This window comes from Tachypleus tridentatus, chromosome 4, assembly GCF_004210375.1.
Source record: "Tachypleus tridentatus isolate NWPU-2018 chromosome 4, ASM421037v1, whole genome shotgun sequence".
NCBI classification, from domain to species: Eukaryota; Metazoa; Arthropoda; class Merostomata; order Xiphosura; family Limulidae; genus Tachypleus; species Tachypleus tridentatus.
Genome location: NC_134828.1, coordinates 115,851,605 through 115,874,651, shown reverse-complemented (window position 1 = coordinate 115,874,651; position 23,047 = coordinate 115,851,605). Strand labels below are relative to the sequence as shown.

The following is a 23,047-nucleotide window of genomic DNA, read 5'->3' as shown; positions in this document are numbered from 1 at the left end:
TATCTTCCACCGTTAACTCAACAATAAACACCAGCTAACAAACAAGATAACATTTAACAGTTTCTATCTTCCACTGTTAACTCAACAATAAACACAATCTAACAAACAAGATAACATTTAACAGTTTCAATCTACCACTGTTAACTCTACAATAAACACCAGCTAACAAACAAGATAACATTTAACAGTTTCAATCTACCACCGTTAACTCAACAATAAACACAATCTAACAAACAAGATAACATTTAACAGTTTCTATCTTCCACCGTTAACTCAACAATAAACACCAGCTAACAAACAAGATAACATTTAACAGTTTCTATCTTCCACTGTTAACTCAACAATAAACGCCGGATAACAAATATAATAACGTTTAGCAATGCTATACTTTTGTTAAATCTAAACATCGAATAACCAATAAGAAGACAGATAAGTCTCTCAAAGCTGTTTTTTTCAATGCTATCAGTTGAAGTTTTGGTCTAATAAAGCGAACGTGTACTTTAAATGGTTTTCCTAGTAGAAGCGAGAGTCGTAAAAAGGTATACTGAAAATTCTATGTATATGGAAGGTTTAAGGGTCACCTTAGTTCAAATACTTGGTATGGAAGACTTAAAGATCAGATAGGTTCAAACACTTCTATGGAAGACTTAAAAGGTCACCTAAGTTCAAGCACTTGGTATGGAAGACTTAAAAGGTCACCTAAGTTCAAGCACTTGGTATGGAAGACTTTAAGGTCAAATACGTGGAATAAAACACGTAAGAAATATAATGTTTGTGGGAACGTGTACCTGAGAAAGGCTTTTGAAAATCTACGTACTTTACACGTTTGAACAAAATAACACCAGATGCTCATGGAGAAATAGATATATTAATGAAGATAAGAAATTGTAAAATAAATAACTAATGCTCCTTCTGGTTATCATGATCAGAGTGACACTCAGCTGAACCCTACTCACGATATTAGTTTGATTCTAGTTTTGAAACAGTTTATAACACTTTAGTTTCCACCTCATCGTTTTAACGGCAATGCTAATTAGAATCAGTTATTGGTAGTTGTACCCTCTTTCCAACCGTTGTTCTCATCAATATTCTGCACGTGAAATTACTTTCCAGAACCTTACATGTTTTTTAAAACAATGTATAATTAGTCTATAAACGTTCTTATATCACCACTAGTTTTCCAGTTACCAATTTCCTTGTGAGGAAAGGTTTTGCATAATGTGTTACAACAAAATGGACAAAGCTTTAAGAAATCTTACTTCGAATATGGAAATCAACAGAAAGCTTTCTCATATTTTGAAATAAATTATTCACGTTAGTTATAGACGATTGAATTAACTAGCAAATAGCTAATTAACATTAATTAGGGCTTGGCATGGTCAAGCGTGATAAGGCGTGCGACTCGTAATCTGAGGGTCGCGGGTTCGAATCTCCTTCGCACCAAACATGCTCGCCCTTTCAGCCGTGGGGAATTTATAATGTGACGGTCAATCCAACTATTCGTTGGTAAAACAGTAGTCCAAGAGTTGGCGGTGGGTGCTGATGACTAGCTGCCTTCCCTCTAGTCTTACACTGCTAAATTAGGGACAGCTAGCACAGATAGCCCTCGAATAGCTTTGTGCGAAATTCAAAAAACAAACAAACATTAATTAATTAATTAATTGACAGTTAATAATAGAAACCTCTAGTGTAAAATACCCACCGCCTTCTTCATTAGCTACTACTAGTAGAAGTATATTAGAAATATGAATTACTTCTCATACATTAACAAAAGCTACGTCCAGCAAAGGTATCAAGAACCTTTCCCAAAGATGGGTGAGAACAGTGTGAGTAAACGGTGTCAGAGAAGAGAGTGAAAGGCGAGTGGCGGAGAGGAAGACCGAGGAAAAGCTAGAAGGATTGGATGAAAGAGAGCAGTAGTCAAGTAGACCTCAGTTCACGAGACGTCCCAACCTCACAAAAAGAAATCGATATAGAGTTATATACATACGCTATTATGTGATTCTCTGGATGAGGAAACCAGTAATGTGACAGACGACAAAGACATTGTACATGTTGTTATACTGAACCTAGAGGGAGACCAGAGTTTCCACTGGTGAATTAGCGAAAACTCTAAAAGTCAGAAGAAAAGTAATTTTTAAAGACAGCAAATTCAAGTTATTTAAGCCAAGATTCAAACCCTGGAATAACACTGATTGGTTGTTAAATACTATCTGTAAAGTGTATTGAAACAAGGAGTAGACAACTTTATTGAGAGAGCTCCTGTTTTCGTTAGTAGCCGTCAGTGTTTGTTTGTTAGTTGTAAAGAACAAACTCTACAACCTGCTAGCTGCGCTCTGTCCATAGCAGGAATCGTACTCAGAATTGTGGAGCTTATCCACACTAATTTACAGTTAAACTACTTTATTTTTGTTTTGTTTTTGGGAGGAATGGGTGGGGCTTCTAAAATAGTTAATGGGCTTGTGTATATTGTCATGAGAAGGATTTGAGATTTGGTCAGCCTTCCAGACTTTGGTGACTGCAGTAATAGTAGCGTATAAAATGTTCAAAATTAAACAAAACGTATTGACAAACTAATATAGCAAACACTTTTTTTTGCTACCAGCCATCAATAAGAACCTGCTAGAATTGTAGTTACCTGGAAACGACGGAAAGGCCCGAAAAATCGTAACAAACTGCTATTGGAAACATTAAGCGTCCACTGTCTGGTCAATGTTAAGTTTACGAACTTACGACGCCAACATCCTGGGTTCGATCACCCATGATGGGAAAAGCTGAGAGAGCCTTATGTGTAACTTTGTTGTTATTACTATAAGTAGAAAGCTGAGAGAGCCCCACTGTGTAACTTTGTTGTTATTACTACAAGTAGAAAGCTGAGAGAGCCCCACTGTGTAACTTTGTTGTTATTACTATAAGTAGAAAGCTGAGAGAGCCCCACTGTGTAACTTTGTTGTTATTACTATAAGTAGAAAGCTGAGAGAGCCACACTGTATAACTTTGTTGTTATTACTATAAATAAAAAGCTGAGAGAGCCCCACTGAATAACTTTGTTGTTATTACTATAAGTAAAAAGCTGAGAGAGCCCCACTGTGTAACTTCGTTGTTATTACTATAAGTAGAAAGCTGAGAGAGCCACACTGTGTAACTTCGTTGTTATTACTATAAGTAGAAAGCTGAGAGAGCCCCACTGAATAACTTTGTTGTTATTACTATAAGTAGAAAGCTGAGAGAGCCCCACTGTGTAACTTTGTTGTTATTACTATAAGTAGAAAGCTGAGAGAGCCCCACTGTGTAACTTTGTTGTTATTACTATAAATAGAAAGCTGAGAGAGCCCCACTGTATAACTTTGTTGTTATTACTATAAGTAGAAAGCTGAGAGAGCCCCACTGTGTAACTTTGTTGTTATTACTATAAGTAGAAAGCTGAGAGAGCCACACTGTGTAACTTTGTTGTTATTACTATAAGTAGAAAGCTGAGAGAGCCCCACTGTATAACTTTGTTGTTATTACTATAAGTAGAAAGCTGAGAGAGCCCCACTGAATAACTTTGCTGTTATTACTATAAGTAGAAAGCTGAGAGAGCCCCACTGTGTAACTTTGTTGTTATTACTATAAGTAGAAAGCTGAGAGAGCCCCACTGAATAACTTTGCTGTTATTACTATAAGTAGAAAGCTGAGAGAGCTCCACTGTGTAACTTTGTTGTTATTACTATAAGTAGCAAGCTGAGAGAGCCCCATTGTGTAACTTCGTTGTTATTACTATAAGTAGAAAGCTGAGAGAGCCCCACTGTGTAACTTTGTTGTTATTACTATAAGTAGAAAGCTGAGAGAGCCCCACTGTATAACTTTGTTGTTATTACTATAAGTAGAAAGCTGAGAGAGCCACACTGTATAACTTTGTTGTTATTACTATAAGTAGAAAGCTGAGAGAGCCCCACTGTGTAACTTTGTTGTTATTACTATAAGTAGAAAGCTGAGAGAGCCCCACTGTATAACTTTGTTGTTATCACTATAAGTAGAAAGCTGAGAGAGCCACACTGTATAACTTTGTTGTTATTACTATAAGTAGAAAGCTGAGAGAGCCCCACTGTGTAACTTTGTTGTTATTACTATAAGTAGAAAGCTGAGAGAGCCACACTGTATAACTTTGTTGTTATTACTATAAGTAGAAAGCTGAGAGAGCCCCACTGTGTAACTTTGTTGTTATTACTATAAGTAGAAAGCTGAGAGAGCCCCACTGTGTAACTTTGTTGTTATTACTATAAGTAGAAAGCTGAGAGAGCCCCACTGTGTAACTTCGTTGTTATTATTATAAGTAGAAAGCTGGGAGAGCCACACTGTATAACTTTGTTGTTATTACTATAAGTAGAAAGCTGAGAGAGCCCCACTGTGTAACTTTGTTTTTATTACTATAAGTAGAAAGCTGAGAGAGCCACACTGTATAACTTTGTTGTTATTACTATAAGTAGAAAGCTGAGAGAGCCACACTGAATAACTTCGTTGTTATTACTATAAAGTAGAAAGCTGAGAGAGCCACACACTGTATAACTTTGTTGTTATTACTATAAGTAGAAAGCTGAGAGAGCCCCACTGTGTAACTTTGTTGTTATTACTATAAGTAGAAAGCTGAGAGAGCCACACTGTGTAACTTCGTTGTTATTACTATAAGTAGAAAGCTGAGAGAGCCCCACTGTGTAACTTTGTTGTTATTACTATAAGTAGAGAAGCTGAGAGGAGCCCCACTGTGTAACTTCTGTTGTTATTACTATAAGTAGAAAGCTGAGTGAGCCCCACTGTGTAACTTTGTTGTTATTACTATAAGTAGAAAGCTGAGAGAGCCCCACTGTGTAACTTTGTTGTTATTACTATAAGTAGAAAGCTGAGAGAGCCACACTGTGTAACTTCGTTGTTATTACTATAAGTAGAAAGCTGGAGAGCCCCACTGTGTAACTTCGTTGTTATTACTATAAGTAGAAGCTGAGAGAGCCCCACTGTGTAACTTCGTTGTTATTACTATAAGTAGAAAGCTGAGAGAGCCCCACTGTGTAACTTTGCTGTTATTACTATAAGTAGAAAGCTGCGAGAGCCACACTGTGTAACTTCGTTGTTATTACTATAAGTAGAAAGCTGAGAGAGCCCCACTGTGTAACTTTGTTGTTATTACTATAAGTAGAAAGCTGAGAGAGCCCCACTGTGTAACTTTGTTGTTATTACTATAAGTAGAAAGCTGAGAGAGCCCCACTGTGTAACTTTGTTGTTATTACTATAAGTAGAAAGCTGAGAGAGCCACACTGTGTAACTTCGTTGTTATTACTATAAGTAGAAAGCTGAGAGAGCCACACTGTGTAACTTTGCTGTTATTACTATAAGTAGAAAGCTGAGAGAGCCACACTGTGTAACTTCGTTGTTATTACTATAAGTAGAAAGCTGAGAGAGCCCCACTGTGTAACTTTGTTGTTATTACTATAAGTAGAAAGCTGAGAGAGCCCCACTGTGTAACTTTGTTGTTATTACTATAAGTAGAAAGCTGAGAGAGCCCACTGTGTAACTTTGTTGTTATTACTATAAGTAGAAAGCTGAGAGAGCCACACTGTGTAACTTCGTTGTTATTACTATAAGTAGAAAGCTGAGAGAGCCCCACTGTGTAACTTTGTTGTTATTACTATAAGTAGAAAGCTGAGAGAGCCACACTGTGTAACTTCGTTGTTATTACTATAAGTAGAAAGCTGAGAGAGCCCCACTGTGTAACTTTGTTGTTATTACTATAAATAGAAGCTGAGAGAGCCCACTGTGTAACTTTGTTGTTATTACTATAAGTAGAAAGCTGAGAGAGCCCCACTGTGTAACTTTGTTGTTATTACTATAAGTAGAAAGCTGAGAGAGCCACACTGTGTAACTTCTTTGTTATTACTATAAGTAGAAAGCTGAGAGAGCCCCACTGTGTAACTTTGTTGTTATTACTATAAGTAGAAAGCTGAGAGAGCCCCACTGTGTAACTTTGTTGTTATTACTATAAGTAGAAAGCTGAGAGAGCCCCACTGTGTAACTTTGTTGTTATTACTATAAGTAGAAAGCTGAGAGAGCCCCACTGTGTAACTTTGTTGTTATTACTATAAGTAGAAAGCTGAGAGAGCCACACTGTATAACTTTGTTGTTATTACTATAAGTAGAAAGCTGAGAGAGCCACACTGAATAACTTTGTTGTTATTACTATAAGTAGAAAGCTGAGAGAGCCACACTGAATAACTTTGTTGTTATTACTATAAGTAGAAAACATTAAATCCTTTCTTCACCTACAATTAGTACATGAAATGACAAATCTCGCCGCTCGCTTTGTCTACCGTTGTTGCTACTAACAGCAAGTATTTTGTCCGTACACCATACAAGGTACTTATTGAGGCTGTTAGTAGCAGTTTCAAAGTTTAGTAACAAACGCCCTCTAATAAAAGCTAATATTTACAGAATCGTGTGACGTTTTGGTGTGATATTTCTTTAATCAAATTCACAACTCTCTCTTTACATAGTTCCTTTCTGGAGTTTTAATTAAGGACAAAACAGATCCTGGATGAATGAAAATTAAATACTTTTTGTTTTACCATACAAGAAGGTACTCGTCAAATGTGTATTTCCTGCAACTACCTATATTATTCCACATCTATTTCTTTCCATGTGTGCGGTGGTCACGCGCAATCACCACGTATTGTTCAAGAAAAAATGAAATTACTGTGAAATCATCTGTTCAAAGAGGATATTACAGGCTGCATCCGTACTATGTTATGTATGTTATTATAGAAAACAATTACACGTTCTCCGCTCGGCTATGTATGTTATTATATAAAACAATTACACGTTCTCCGCTCGGCTATGTATGTTATTATATAAAACAATTACACGTTCTCCGCTCGGCTATGTATGTTATTATATAAAACAATTACACGTTCTCCGCTCGGCTATGTATGTTATTATATAAAACAATTACACTTTCTCCGCTAGGCTATGTATGTTATTATACAAAACAATTACACGTTCTCCGCTCGGCTATGTATGTTATTATATAAATGAATACACTTTCTCCGCTAGGCTATGTATGCTATTATATAAAACAATTACACGTTCTCCGTAACCATAGCTTGTAACTCTAATAAATAAAAGTTAATTTTACGCCTGTTCCCTACAGACTTTTCTTATTCATATAAGAAATTAAGATGGACGTTGTGATTATTATTTGGTATGACTTGTCTAATCGCCGAAATAACAGTTCGTCTTACAGCTTGAGATGCTAATCTAGAATTAAAGTATCAAACAAAATAAAACTGCACGTTTCACAAGAGACCCTCAGCATACAATTTACTACGCAAAATAGGTTAGTTTGATACCAAAGGTGAAAGTGCATTATTATAGATAAACGTAATTTTTTCCAGCTAAATACGAAATAACTGACACACAAAATCCGCCTACAGATTTACTTAGCTACATCTAAACTGTGTTTCACTTTTCACTTCATTTTCCTGTTCGTAAATATTTCATAAACACTGTAGTTGGTGAACGATTGGAAATGTTTGACCTCAGATATTTCTCTGTATTGACGTATTCTTCACAGAGACTGTTACATTTGAAGATATCTGAATCACTGTTCTTCTCATGTTGTTTTCCTTTATTTAAGCGTTTTAAAAGGAGATGATTTTTGAAATTCTCTTTAGCTCTACATTTATATTATTATACAAAATATAAGTATATATGAAATGTCGAAAAAGTATTATTATATTTAATAATAAATATAAATTATGATATTTAATAATTATCTAATGTTTTTTTGTTTAATAATGATTTTCGCTCAAATTCCATTCTACATAAATTAAATATTTAGCGTTATAATAATTGAACACCATCTGACGGTGTATTATAATAATCAAACACTTAATACCGTGTTCAAAACATATTCAAACTAAGTAATTCTTACCCAAAAACAAGACCGGCATGGCCAGGTGGTTAAGGCGCTCGACTCGTAGTCCGAGGGTCGTATCCCCATCACACCAAACATGCTCACCCTTTCAGCCTGGGGAGCGTTAGAATGTCGCAGTCAATCTTACTATTCGTTGATAAAAGAGCAGCCTAAGAGTTGGCGGTGGTAGGGATGACTAGCTGCCTTCCCTCTAGCCTTACACTGCTAAATTCGGGACGGTTAGCGCAGATAGCCCTCGTGTAACTTTTCGCGAAATTCAAAACATTTTGTTTGTTTGTTTGTTTTTTTAATTTCGCACAAAGCTACTCGAGGGCTATCTGTGCTAGCCGTCCCTAATTTAGCAGTGTAAGACTAGAGGGAAGGCAGCTAGTCATCACCACCCACCGCCAACTCTTGGGCTACTCTTTTACCAACGAATAGTGGGATTGATCGTCACATTATATCGCCCCAACGGCTGGAATGGCGAGCACGTTTGGCGCGACCGGGATGCGAACCCGCAACCCTCAGATTACGAGTCGCACGCCTTAACACGCTTGGCCATGCCGGACCAAATTCAAAACAAACCAAACCAAACTTACCCAAATAGTTCCACAACAAATACAATTAGAGCAATATAAAACTGGTGAACATGTTGTAGGTTATGTAATGCTAGTTATAAACAAGATGGTATCCTCAATTACCAGCGGCACTTGAAATTATTTAGGCAAGATTAGAGTAAATTAATATAAGACATTTTTACGCCGTTTCTAATATTATCTATATTTTTGTGCTCCAGCAATTTGATTTTTTTACTTATCAAGGTCTTTGCCAGTTTACCCTCAAACTGATTTTTTTAGATTAAAGTATATTAATGGTTTCGAGACCTTGAGCTGGTTCATACATAACAATCGAAAGAGTTTAACGTCCTGATTCCAAAACTCTAATTAGATCTCAAGTTGGTCGAGAGTTTGTGGAGGTATAAATTAAAGGTACTTATTTGATAACAAAAACACTGAAGAGCCGTTCTATGAGCCGATATGCCGCAGCTGAAAAAACACACATTCCTCTGTTTCTAATTGTGCAGTTAACAGGTCCTTAAATTTACGTTACTTTAAAATGTTAGCAAAAGGAATACCTAATATACTGAAGTGTAATTAAGGCAACATAAATTCCCAATAAGAACAGGAAATAGACGATCTATTTCAAGGTAAGTGGATCCTACCCACGTCAGAATATGTTTTGTCCAACGACAGATTACGTTTTGAGTTTGAAGCTAACTGACACTTCTTGAAGCCACACACCATGAAATGTAATGATTTTGTGACTCGTAGTTTGATGTTCGTGTCTCATTTAATGTTATTATGTGGTGTTTCTATACTCTTCCACAACATATTCCTATACACATACACGACATAAAACTGACGAAAACACGTAAATCTGTTATTGTGAATTTCGCTAAAGTATTACACTTGTTATTAATTAGATTTAACATAGGTCCACCTTTTTTCGTCTTCAAATAAAAAGACGCACATTTAATGGCATATATAACGCTCACAGATTAACATACTGATGAAAACCAACTGGTTAGTTAACCAAACACACCAAGAGATGGCTCAATTTTGTGAAGCAAGAGATTGAACTAAAGTTATGATTTAAAATAGTCGTTTGTTTAAGCGCAAAGCTACACAAAGCGCAGTTCTTACAGCGAGTATCGAACCACGAGGTTTAATGTTATAAACCCTAAAGCTAAATGCTAAGCAACCCGAGGGCGTAAAGGCAATATCCTTATATGTGTGTGTGTGTTTTTTCTTATAGGAAAGCCACATCGCGCTATCTACTGAGCCCACCGAGGGGAATCGAACCCCTGATTTTAGCGTTATAAATCCTTAGGCTTACTGCTGTACGAGCGGATGGCGATATACATATGAATGATATTAATGGAAGTGGTGAACATGCCTTACAGTCATTAGGCTATGTGTGAGACAAGTCAGATAATGATAAAATATTTGATATTGATACCTTTATAAAAATAATGCTAAAAGATACAAAAAGTAAAAAGAAAGTGTCTTTTCTGGAACAGATATGACGTGATAAAAATTTCCTTCCAATATCAGCTACAAGCGTTTAAATAATGTTTTTACTTGTTGTTGTATGGCACGCCACACACATCATAATATCAGTAAAAGTGTTTAAATAATGTTTTTACTTGCTGTTGTATGGCACGCCACACACATCACATCTTTGTATTAAATCTCAAGTCAAATTCTCACCGAATTTTAGACAAGTACTAGAACATCCATAAATCTAACAAGTAATATAAATAAAATTATCACAACGTATCAAATACCATTGAAATCTTAGATTTAATAACAGAACGAATAGCTATAGTGTATGGCGTTCCTTTCTTATCGCTAAACAATAGGATCATTACCCTCTGTCCCTCATGAGGAATCGAACCCGGACTTGTAAGTCCGTAAACATGCATATGAGCACACGAGGGGACGACTCTCTAATTTATATACAAATGACTTACATTCTTTGGTACAGTCTCACTGAGTAATAGTTTCGACTTAGTGTACATGGGTTTACCAATGTTATAAATATGTTATCCATCTCCCGTTTAAACTAAAAGACAAAAGAATACTGTATTCATCATAAAAAATTATGTTTCCAATATGTTTATTACGTTTAATAAAATAGTTAGTTAATAAGTTAGTTGAAAAATAATTTTACATAAATATGGATGTAATCATAATCAGAAGCGTCGAAACCGTTGGTGTTTTATCACCTTCACGAACGAAACCTTGGCAGGGGTTTAGTTTATAGAGAGAGAAGTCAGAGGAATTATCTCCCCAACAGGAACGCTGTGGTTCCCCTTCGTCTCCCCTCATGTTATCTTAACATGGGAGTTAACTGTATTTTAATTTGGCTTGTTTGAGGCAATGATGTTAGGTCGTCACGTTCATTTTCACATATACGACTTATATAGAATCTGTAAATTATATTATGTTAATTTTCTGAGGTTCGTGCACTCAGACCCATTAGACTGAACTGCTTTTAGCAATAGCTTGCATTTTCATTGTAAAGCATGCATGTCTGTATAAGCACCCTCACTTTACAAATCCTTCCTACTCCATTGAAGGACTAGAATAATTACACTTGAATGTATTATTTGGTTTGTTTTTGAATTTCGCGCAAAGCTACACGAGGGCTATCTGCGCTAGCCGTCCCTAATTTAACAGTGTAAGACTAGAGAGAAGGCAGCTAGTCGTCACCACCCACTGCCAACTCTTGGACTACTCTTTTACCAACGAATTGTGGAATTGACCGTGACATTACAACGCCCCCACGGTTGAAAGGGCATCATGTTTGGCGCGACGGAGCAGTTGAATGTAAGAGAATCGTTTTCCCTAACGTCACAGAACGTGCCTTCCGTTTCGCCCACAGCACGCGGTAATCTCTGTTCAACGAACAAAACACATTAAAAGTCTCTCCTGCCAGCTGGTGTAGTTGCTCTGCGCCAATAAACACCAACCAACCAACTCCTTAACAAACCAATATAAAATATATAACAGTATTAAACCTACACTTTCCTTTATAGCGTGAGACTAGTTAATCATTATAACAAGAGTACTTGAGGTTTAATTAGCAAGAATGATCTCATCTAGGTTTATATTTCAAACGTTTTATTCCAGTTACCTAATACCAATAATTTCAATTAGCATCGACTACGTTCTTTATTAATTACAATCGGTGTATCGATTTTAAACTAAGTAAACATTCGACATTTTCATTGTACTTGAATGATGATAACTAAGTAAACATTCCACATTTTCTTTGTACTTTAATGATAATAACTAAGTAAACATTCGGCATTTTCATTGTACTTGAATGATAATAACTAAGTAAACATTCCACATTTTCTTTGTATTTGAATGATAATAACTAAGTAAACATTCCACATTTTCTTTGTACTTTAATGATAATAACTAAGTAAACATTCGGCATTTTCTTTGTATTTGAATGATAATAACTAAGTAAACATTCCACATTTTCTTTGTATTTGAATGACAATAACTAAGTAAACATTCCTCATTTTCTTTGTACTTGAATGATGATAACTAAGTAAACATTCCTCTCATCATTAACTAAACAATACAGTCCTTATATCGATTGGCCACCTTCTAAATGGTGTCTATGTTGCTAAATCACATAAAACGTAAGATTTTCATACAATATTAATGTGGATTATGAGACAGCATTCCTGTGGCGTAAAGAATAAAGTGCCCCCATACAAGTGTTTTCTCATATTTATATGGTCTAAGGAAATATAATTTCAGAACCAGATAGTCTAGTTTATATTAATTTTTATAATTAATGATAAGTGGTTTTTAAAATAATCCAGGTCGTAACGAATCTGTGGAAATTAATGGTTAAAAATCTTTTCTTCAGTTCCACTGGAATGTACCAATCGATAGCGAACATAAAGCATAAACGTTAACTTATGAAGAAATAATTCTAGTCGATTAGTTATTCATAGGCGTTCCTACCAAACAAGAACAGTCCAAGGAACTGAAAAATGTCTTTCTAGCTTCCATGTGTCTTGAACACGGGAACTTCCACACTCGGCAGGAACTGGAGATGTATATAACAGTTTAAATGTGCGTGTGGATTGAGGACAGTCAAGTGATATATATTTGTATATAACAGTTTATATGTGCGTGTGGATTGAGGACAGTCAAGTGATATATATTTGTATATAACAGTTTAAATGTGCGTGTGGATTGAGGACAGTCAAGTGATATATATATATATATAACTTTTTAATAGTATATTATGAAAAAAATTCAAACAAAAAGATAATGTTTATACAGTCTCTAAAAACAGATATATATATATGTTTATTGTTATATGATTATATTAATACAGAACAATAACAGACGACAAAATATCTGGGGAGTAACATTATTTCGACAAATTGGTATATAAATATTGATAGACATGAGGGTTCCCCTTTGCACGTATCAACGTAATTTTTTATGTTCATGTGTTAGAGATTTATTAGGTTTCAATCCACATATTCTTCGAATCTCAGAACGACTGATATGGGTATTAACACTTTCACTGATAAGGAGAGAACAACGTTTCGACCTTCCCAAGTCATCTTTCTTAACTTGAAGATGACCTAGGAAGGTCAAAACGTTGTTCTCTGCTTATCAGTAAAAGTGTTAATACCCATACCAGTCGTTCTGAGATACATTTTGATTTCAGGTCAGTTTCTCGTCATCAATAACTAATATTATTCGGTCGTTATAACTAAGACCTGTGTCTAAACAGTCAGTCATCACAAAACACAGAAAACAGAAACGTATTTGTTTCAAACGTACTACCTTCTACGCTTACACTTTTTACAATGATATACTTACGTCAGCTCCTTTGGTGTCGTGTTAGTCGCTATCTTCGTCAAAAACATCCTCTTTTCACATAATAAGCATATCTCCTTGATTGGAGAAGCGCCATCTGTCGACTGTTAGTATTACGTCACAAGAAGACTGATGTTTCTATATTTGATTCTAAGCTAAAAATCAGAGTCGCAAAGGCAAAATCTTTATTTTTACAAACAAGCTATTTTATGCTTCACTTGAAATAAAGAACCTTAAAGATCCACCAAAAAATCATGGAATAAAACAGGAAACCAGCAGTTTTCAAGATTTGGCAGTGTACTGGTCAGATAAATTTTCAGTTTCAAACAGCAGTGCGTTTTGTGGCCAAAACCAACGTGGAAAACACACTATGTGTGCGTTTTAACAGAAGTGGTAGTTTATTGATTTTTCACCTTCTCTAACTCAAACTGGGGCCACTCACACCAAAGGATGTGCTGCACTGGACACATACTTCACATACCAAATATCAAGGCAATCTATTAATGAATACCTGAAATACAACATCTCCAATCTTGACTGAGTTTTTCCTTTTTTCTTCGCACCAAAATTACGGAAATGTTTGATTTATAACAAAAAAACATACTAACATATATGTGTTATTTTCAAGTTTGGTACACTGACACATCATTTCAGCTCACAAATAGAAATCTCATTTTTTATAAATAGGTCCAATATGTGCAAAATTATTCGACAAAAACTGCTAAAATTTCACCAAAATGTTTGCGTATGCCTACGCAAAAGTCACGTGAGATATAGGTCTAACATTTTTACCACAGCTTCACCTATGAGTAAAACTGTGCCGTTTTTAGTTTTTGTCATTCAAATTAAGGACAGCTAATTTAGAGCAATAAAACTATAAGGCAAAAGGACGTAGAGATACTCAAGTATTGGTTAGGCCAAGCAGACTAGATTATCAGTTTCTAGCTGAAGTAATCAAATGAATCATAAGGGTTGACAGTTATTATTCATTGCCGACTTTTAAGTACAGATCTGTAAATTTTATGAAATCCTCCTAACTACAGAGTGTTTAGTGTCATGTGATATTAGCTTAAGCAATTCGCATAAATAATGATGCTTGATACGGCTGTACCAACTGCAAGCTGGTGATGACAAGAAACTGTTAATCTAAATTCCGTGGCGTTACTGTAAAGAAAGCTATTAACACTCTTTTAATGAAGAAAACTACCACCATATATATTTTTTAAATCTGGTTGGTTCTGTGAAGCACAGGTATGTTACAGATAATATGGTTGTTATCTTAAAACTAATGTTGGTTATTATCAAATGTCAGTTTCCTACTTGCTGTGGTTTGTTAATGTCTATTGACAAAAAGGCACAATATATAATGAAACACACGTTGGGTGTAATAAAAAGGTGCGGTAAAAAAAGGATTGATTGTATTACTTAAAGGTTTATTTCTAATTTTTCAATAAAGTGGAAAGAATTTTACGTTTATACTTGACGGCATAATTCATGTATGTACAATTATGTACAACATAATTCAAGCCTTTCGATTCAGAGGATTAGAAACTTTGATAAAGTTATCTTTCGAGTTGTGGCTCAATTTTGAAAACGAAAATCACAATAAAACATAATTAAATGCACCTCGAGTTTCTTCGTGGTTAAGAAGTGTAGACAGAAGAGCGTTAGGTACCAGTACAGCTTTAACTCTATATTTGGATTATTTGTTCCAACTTAAAAGATATTTTCTTTGTCATAGCACTCTGCGTCTATTGATGATGAAAATATCCACACTCGACAGCTTTGCATCATTCATTTGTGTCATAATACTGGTCTAAATCCACTATGATACAAGACTTAACGATATACCGTTTCTTTTTATCATTACCGTGGTATTCTAAAGAGTTAGGCCTACGTGATTGTTTAATAAAGATAGGTGGCTAGCGACGAGTAACTTAGAGCAAGCGAAAGAGGAGAAACCGGTAATTTACAAAAGATCTTTCTTTTACACCTTCAAAAGTCGAGGGGACATTAATATTTGCCTTTCATTTTTTGTATCGTGAAAGTTGTATCAACATAACAGCGGATAGCTGCCTCTGCATGGAAATAAAAACTTACTTCTATCATATTTTTATGTCTGATACGACCTAAACTTTAATAAAAATATGTTAGGGAAAATTACTACTGATAAAGTTAAGTAAACAAAATAAAAAAGAAGGACTGCTTTAAAAACATCAAATTCAAACCTTTGACTAAATATATTAGTTTGTTATAACCTAAAAACCTAAGAATATAGATTAAACAAAATACGCTACATTAGTTGAAAAGATCCCAAATTATAAGCTATAATGTAGGATATGAAATGTAACTTAGGTTTTGGAGGTGACTGAAGAAGAAGGACCAACATTGCGGTGGAGATACACCGTCTATCAGTCTTAACCTCCATTCGTCAGTCTCACATAAAGGAGAAGCAATAGATATAGAAATAGAAATTAGAAGAGCTGGAATCTTTTTAACTTGTGTAGAGTTTTTTGTTAATTATTTTTTAAATTAAAATATATTTGTTTTGGTTTGATTTTAGGTTATAACAAACTAATATATGAATATATATATAAAATCTAAGTGACAAACTAATATATGAAACACTGACGATTCGTGCCCTTAATTTAGATGTTTTCCAACGAATACATTGTAAACGATTAATGAAATGTGTCGAGCTGTACCATTATTAACACATCCAACATTTCATTTCTCACTCAGTCTCAAAAACTAAGTGTAAACTTTCTGTAATCAACACAACAATACTTCTTCTAACGTCTTTCAGATGACTTATGCCCGGTATGACCAGGTGGGTTAAGGCGTTCGACTCGTTATCTGAGGGTCGCGGATTCGAATTCCGGTCGCATCAAACATGCTCGCCCTTTCAGCCGTGGGGGCGTTATTATGTGACGGTCAATCTCACTATTCGATGGTAAAAGAGTAGCCCAAGAGTTGGCGGTGGGTGGTGATGACTAGCTGCCTTCCCTCTAGTCTTACACTGCTAAATCAGGAATGGCTAGCACAGATAGCTCTCGTGTAGCTTTGCGCGAGATTCAAAACACAGACACTCAGATTACCTTGTCAAGAGAAACCGGTTCACATGAGAATTTCAACAATGTTATGTTTGTTAATTTACTAAGTTACCACTTAAACGGTAAAGATCAAACTTTGTTCATTGTTATCTCAAATCGTTTCAGTTAGGACTAAAAATTTCGTATTCTTAACAGGATAGCATTGGACCCTCAAATTATGAAACTGTTTTAATTCTCAGTACTGCTTGTGAAGTGGGGCCCACATATTGCATTGAGTCATTCCAGTACTGCTTGTGAAGTAGGGCCCACATATTGCATTGAGTCATTCTATGTTTCTACCACAGCATTCAATATAAGGAAATGCCTAAAATATTTTTGATCATTTTCTTTATAAAACTTATGAGCAAATCCTGCAATATTTTGTAGGATTAACCACAATATTGATAGTATTTGTGTGACTCGTGTGGTATTAGAGACACTCGACAAAGTCATTTTTTACTGATTAAATGCTATAAACAAATGTATTTCTAAATCCGGTAGGATCTGGACTCTATCGTTAATTCTGGAGTTAAACGTATTAGCTTTACTGATTTATCTCTATTTTTCCGTGTTCTACGTTTTAAAGTAATGTGTCTTGCAGAAATACGATTCTAACCAACTTTAATGAAAACTTTCATTTCGCACTATTAAAGGTGAATTTTCAATAAATTTAATAATTGCCTTAGAAACTGTACTTTTGTTAGGTATAATTCCTGTGTGGTTGTCATATTTATAAACACTTTAGTTTTTGAGTAAAAAATAAAACAAAATATACGGGTCCTCGAACTCAAGTTCCTCTCGGTCGTTCGGTTGTTTCCGTAACGTTTTACAAATATGACGTAATAGTTGCCAAACACGTTTTGTTGCGAGCCCACCATTTTGTTCCTTTCAATGCTGGTGTTTTATGTAAATCTATCGGTGCTTTTTTCGGATTACATACTTTGTGAGACTATTTTTTGTCTTGATATTGCTACTTTATGTTTGCTTTATGATAGCATGGTTTACTGGGTTGCTTATGGTTGTAAAATGGGTTTGGCATCGGGGAAAAGCTTCTTTTCGTTACCGTGCAAGGAGAAAGAACCGGCAAGGTGGCGACAGTAGGTGCGGATGGTCAATAGGAAGAGCTGGACTCCTTCACACCATGCAAAGCTTTGTCAAGATCACTTTGAACGCTCATGTTTTGTGTCGGATCCCACTGTTTTGGATCCGTGGGTTTTAAGCCAGGCAGGTTGAAACTGGAGAAACAATCGGCAGTAGACAGGATCGTCCCCACCATCTTTCCTCGTGTACAGCTGAGGACTGATCTCAGCCTGCAGCATACAGGTTTCATCCCTCTGAAGCCATCCCTTGTCATCACGAAAAGAACAAACTTAAAGGTATGTGTACAGTATAAAGCGATAAACAATAACTAGTATAATATAATAATTTAAAAAGTACAAGTTTTTGAAGAATGTAACTAGACATACACATTTCACATTCATGAGCGTGTTTTGCATTTGTGGCACCTGAAAGTCAATGAAACCTTGATTTCCTAGTCAAGACAGTGGACAAATCTATCCCAAATAGAGTATATTCCAAGTTTAAAAGCTGGTAGATCATTCTGTAGATGTTTTTGTATCATTCTTAAATATGGAAAAGTTCGAAGAATTCTATTTTTCAAATTTAACATTTCAAGATAAATTAACTCTTCAGACTGCTACATCTAGTTTGATTTTATAAACAGAATTATGACGTATAACTGAAATTCATTTTGTTACGAGTCATAAATACCCTGTACAATGATTGTGGAAAGGCCGAGTATTAGTTACCATAGTCAGCACAGTATAAACAAATAAAACCCAGTCTGTGGTACCAATAATTTATTAACACCCGACAGGTTTCGAGATGCTTGAAATTGCACGTGAAATAATACAGACCATATTTGTTGTCATGACTTAGGCTTACCATTCTTCCACTGGAGATATGACCGACTCGTAACCGGCCTGGGCGTTATCAGTATCACTCACAGTTCCGCTACTCTCGCCCGTGGAACTGTCCTCATCACTAGAACTTGTCGGATCTGTATCAAAAGTAACTGTTCTAGGTTCGTTCAGAGTAGGTTCGAATTGATATGGTGCTACTCAACACTGTTCAGAACACAAAGTCAAAACAGACTCCGCCTCTGTTTCTCCGTATGCAGTGGCCATGTTTATTTACATTCAACACGCTGGAGTTGGTGGTTTGTTTGGCAACTATTACGTCACAGTACTTTTCCCAGCGGCAAACGTAAAAACTAAAACGTTCGGATTGCCGCTCGGGAAGGGCTCTTTCTGCACTAAGTTCTATGTTTCATTTATTACACATATGTTTTATAAACAATGTGAACCTGCAAAATTAATCAGTATGAGTAGTTCTTTTGACTGCAAAGTTTTCTTTTTTCTGTAAAATTCACGTTTAACAATCTACGTAATAGTAGTACATACTATCTATTTCGTTAACTGGAATGGCCAAGCGCGTTGATGCGTACGGCTCGTAATCTGAGGGTCGCGGGTTCGCATCCGCGTCGCGCCAAACATGCTCGCCCTCCCACCCGTGGGGGCGTTATAATGTTACGGTTAGTTCCACTATTCGTTGGTAAAAAAGTAGCCCAAGAGTTGGCGGTGGGTGGTGATGACTAGCTGCCTTCCCTCTAGTCTTACACTGCTAAATTAGGGACGGCTAGCACAGATAGCCCTCGAGTAGCTTTGTGCGAAATTTCAAAACAAACAAACAAACAAATCGTTAACTGGACTTTTTATTAAATACTACAGTAAAAATATGATTCTTCAGGTTGAACATGAAACTGAATAATATTTTAATCAACAGAGGGCTTTAAAATAATTCAAACAAGACGTAGGAAATCATCCTTGAATGGTAATGTAAGAAAGATTTTAGTGGTATATAACATTTCGGTCTGTACCACAGAAGGCAGACGTTGGTATATAACATTTCGGTCTGTACCACAGAAGGCAGACGTTGGTATATAACATTTCGGTCTGTACCACAGAAGGCAGACGTTGGTATATAACATTTCGGTCTGTACCACAGAAGGCAGACGTTGTTTTGTTTCTAAATTGTGATTTCTTTAGTTGATTGTTTTTGTCTCACTATTCCGTAATTGTTAGGTTAAATCAAAATAAATGATTAACGCAAACCACTCAAGTGTCTTTATTCGCTGGTGTTTCGACTGTTTATAAAGATGCAATAAGGAAATTACGCGGTGCCGTACATAATAAATGATTTTCAGCCGACGCACAACAGAATATTGTAGCTATCTAAGACACACTATAATTTTCTCTAAAATATATAATGTTTGGTTATATAAACTAATAAAATTTTAATTAATGATATATAAGGGTCAGATAAACCTTTACGAACATATAAATTATGCGTTTCTGAAGTCTCTTTTGACTTTTAGTTGCTTAAAATGTAAAGAGAACGTGACGCAGCTAAGTAAAGCGACACCAACCAACCGAAAGGCTTACCTAAGCTCAGAATGAAAGTATGCACAGTAAAAATAGTTTCATATCTTATATCTCTATATTTTTATAACTATGTATTTAATATCTCTGTATATTTTATATCTCTATATACTTTTTATATGTATATTTTATATCTACATATATATTATACCTGTTTATTTGATTATTTTGAATTTCCCGCAAAGCTACTCGAGGGCTATCTGCGCTAGCCGTCCCTAATTTAGCAGTGCAAGACTAGAGGGAAGGCAGCTAGTCATCACCACCCACTGCCAACTCTTGGGCTACTCTTTTACCAAAGAATTGTGGGATTGACCGTCACATTACATCGCCCCCACGGCTGAAAGGGCGAGCATGTTTGGTGCGACCGGAATTTGAACCCGCGACTCTCTCATTTCGAGTCGAACGCCTTAATGCGCTTGGCCATGCCGGGCCTATTATATCTGTATATATTTTATATCTGCATATATTTAATATCTCCTATATATTTTATATCTCTATACATTTTATATCTGCATATATTTTATATCTTTATACATTTTATATCTGCATATATTTTATATATGTATATTTTATATCTCTCTATATCTGTTATATCTCTATATTTTGTATTTCTATATTTTATCTCTATATATTTTATATTTGTATATTTTATATCTCTATATATTTTATGTCTATGTATTTTACATCTGTATATTTCCTGTTCAGGTGACGACTTATTTTCGACGACTTTTAGTATTTTCGCAAAGATAGCAGACTCAACATGTTTAAAAGTACTATCCTTAAAACTTTTCTGATAGTGACCAAAACAATAATTACTTTTATTGTATCTCTACACAAAACTTCAGATATTTGTTTTCTCAAAGCGCAACTTACTACGAAAGTAAAGTACTTCAATGTAATTGTTACTTACAACAACTAAAGCTATCTAAAAAATTATATTGTTACTGCCCGGCATGATCAAGTGGTTAAGGTACTCGACTCGAAATTAGAGAGTCGCGGATTCGAATCCCGGTCGCATCAAACATGCTCGCCATTTCAGCCGTGGGGGCTTTATAATGTGACGGTCAATCCCATTATTCGTTGGTAAAAAAAGTAGCCCAAGCGTTGGCGGTGGGTGGTGATGACGAGTTGTCTTCTCTCTAGTCTTACACTGCTAAATTACGGATGGCTAGCATAGATAGCCCTCGTGTAGCTTTGGGCGAAATTTAAAAAATGAACAAACAAATAATTGTTTCTTCAAACAACTAAAATCAAGTAAAAACATAATTAAAAGACAAGGTCCTTACTGAGTCTAAAGTCTATAGGGCCTTAAATTTCAATCGTTTGAGAACTTCCTCTAGAGACCAGTGTATTTCTTCATTATTAAATGCGACACTTCACTCAGTTTCAATGCGAACAGTCTAATGTAAGGCATTAAAACATGGGACAGAATGGTTGTTTGTTTGTTTGTAGACAAGTACAAAGTTACACATCAGACTATCTGTGTTCTGCTCACCACAGGTATCGAAACCCGGTCTCTTGTGTTGTAAGTCCGCATACAAACCGCTCTGCCACTGTATAAATAATAGTAAAACATTTTGAAACTGATTCAATGTAGCTGTTACGTTATGCTCCTTATAATAAAGACTTCAATAAAGTTCCGGAGTAATTTTCAATTAAACTGTCAAATGAACCAGAATTGTTTGACTTATTTATAACAATTTATGTCAAAATAAGATAGAAAAACGTTGAGGCGTGTTTTTCATGTAGTTGTAACTTATAAAATTTGTTGCATACTTTTAAACATTCATTAACTAATACCACTAAAAGACAAATAAGTTCCTCTTTCTCACAATATATCGCCCCCGCTAGTACAGCGGTATGTCTCCCGATTTGCAACGCTAAAATCAGGGGTTCGATTACCCTCGGTGGGCTGAGCAGATAACCCGATGTGGCTTTGCTACAAGAAAAACACACACACGATTACAAAATAATAAGATAGGCCCTGCATGGCCAAGCGCGTAAGGTGTGCGACTCGTAATGCGAGGGTCGCGAGTTCGCGCCCGCGTCATGCTAAACAAGCTCGCCCTCCCAGCCGTGGGGGTGTATAATGTGACGGTCAATCCCACTATTCGTTGGTAAAAGAGTAGCTCAAGAGTTGGCGGTGGGTGGTGATGACTAGTTGCCTTCCCTCTAGTCTTACACTGCTAAATTAGTGAGGGCTAGCACAGATAGCCCTCGAGTAACTTTGTGCGAAATTCCAAAACAAACAAACAAACAAACTCACAATATAACTCAAGTTTCACTTCTCAGTGCAACTTAATATAGAGGTTGCTTAGTAAAAACAGATATCTTCAGCCTACCTCTTTAAATATCCGTTTACGTTTTTTTCAAGCCGTGCAGCTTATCCATGTTAAACAGCGTCAAAAAAACAATTGTTAATTAATTTCGTGGCTTAACTGACTTAGCACTAGTACAAGGTTCAACAACGTTCCGTCCTAACCCATCTGTGTGGTGAGACTGAAACATCGTGACGTCCACGAGCAACATTTATCGGCGGGAAACTTCCTCACGCCCTCTATGCAAAAGTTTCGTTGAATGTCCGAATCAATGCTACAAGAGCAATTTTGTAAAATACGTACTGCTGCGCCATCTAGTTACAATCTTAATAATATCTTAAGAAACAAAAAATAACTATAATATTGCAATAAATAGCAATTATAGTCAGAAGTTCGAATTCCCTAGATAGGTTGGCCCGACATGACCAGGTGGGTTAAGGACTCGTAAACCAAGGGTCGCGGTTTCGAATCCCCGTCGCACCAAACATGCTCGCCCTTTCAGCCGTGGGAGCGTTATAACGCGACGGTCAATTCTACTATTCGTTGGTAAAAGAGTAGCCCAAGAGTTGGCGGTGGGTGGTGATGAATAGCTGCCTTCCCTCTAGTCTTACACTGTTAAATTAGGAACGGCTAGCACAGATAGACCTCGAGTAGCTTTGCTCGAAATTCAAAAAATAAAAAATTCCCTCAATAGGTTAGTATAACTGATGCATTTCTTTTCTGTTTAAAAACGTATTGATAACTATAAAGTAAAACACAGGTAGAGCCACTG

The 23,047-nt window shown here is 35.9% G+C and overlaps 1 long non-coding RNA gene across 1 annotated transcript in view; it reads right to left on the bottom strand.

Annotated features, from left to right (window-relative positions):
• LOC143248409 (uncharacterized) overlaps positions 1-22,461 on the bottom strand; it is a 64,787-nt gene extending 42,326 nt beyond the window's left edge. The window contains exon 1 of the long non-coding RNA XR_013026972.1: positions 22,300-22,461. This is a non-coding gene — a long non-coding RNA (uncharacterized LOC143248409). The remainder of the gene's footprint in view (positions 1-22,299) is intronic.
• Positions 22,462-23,047: the final 586 nt, after the last annotated feature.